The sequence below is a fragment of the Haplochromis burtoni genome, unplaced genomic scaffold (assembly GCF_018398535.1).
Source record: "Haplochromis burtoni strain Fernald_Lab_line unplaced genomic scaffold, NCSU_Asbu1 Contig_67, whole genome shotgun sequence".
NCBI classification, from domain to species: Eukaryota; Metazoa; Chordata; class Actinopteri; order Cichliformes; family Cichlidae; genus Haplochromis; species Haplochromis burtoni.
This window is the reverse complement of record NW_024582428.1, coordinates 158,454-159,586: the sequence shown is the minus strand read 5'-3', so window position 1 is coordinate 159,586 and position 1,133 is coordinate 158,454.

Here is a 1,133-nt window from a genome sequence, read left to right as displayed (position 1 = left end):
TTAGGATCGACAGGATTGCATCCTATCACTATGCAATCGATTATATACCTCTAAGAATATATGAGTAGGGATGGGTATTGATAAGGTTTTCACGATTCCGATTCCATTTTCGATTCTGTTTAACGATCCGATTCTTTATCGATTCTTTTTTAAAAAGGAGAACACTAATGTCGATTAGCTTAGAACTTTGTTTTATATCTTCTCTTTGAACAAGAAAAATTTAGGAGTAACATGGCCTTACAAACCCAACAGTGAGATCTTAAGAGATCCACAGCCTATGGCTCTTCAATGGGGTGTCACAGGGTCCCCGGGGAAAAAAATTGTAAATGTAAAATAATAAAATAAATATTCTTCTGTAGCAATAACAAAGTATAATATAAATTATTCTGTAGCAATTACACAAGAATATCCAGTAATGTCCCTGCCTACAATTAAACACATTCACTTACCGAAAATCGGGGGCATCTGCTGTGGAAAATGGGTGCAAGCCTTTTACCACGAGTCACTGCTCGGTGACATTCGTCTATCCTGGCCTGAAAGGAGACGCTACCGGTTGACTGCAGCGAGAACTGCCAGTGAGCGCCAGCCAGACTCTGTCTCTCTCATCATGGTCACCTAAATGCACAGTAATGGCAGGTTTTGTAATAAGGCAGATCGTGCTAACATAATATGCACTGTTAGTTGATTATTTACCTGCCGTATTAACGGGAGAGGACGTGCAAACGTTACCGCTGCTGCTGGGTTGAGATTCACGAGTCCGGAGCGAAAATTAAAAACACGACATTCATTTAAGGTTATCGTGTGTTTTGTGAGCAAATGCTTTTGCATATTCGTAGATTACAAGATGGCGCGGCCACGTCCAGATGCCTTCCTGACCGCTCTGACTATCCACTTTTCTTGTTTTTTACTTATTTTTTGCTCTGGTTTACATCCCAAAATCCTCTAGTCTTATAGTATATGACAGCGGATCACTTGTAAACATCGGTGCCAAGGTTGCACATCTAATCTTGGAAACTTTTAAACCCGATCCTTCCTGGCCGCCAGAGATTCTACGCAGCGCGGAGAACAACAAAGGACGGGCCGCTCATCTGAGGCACAGAACAAAGAAGCGCCGGGGGAAACGCGCTGGTATT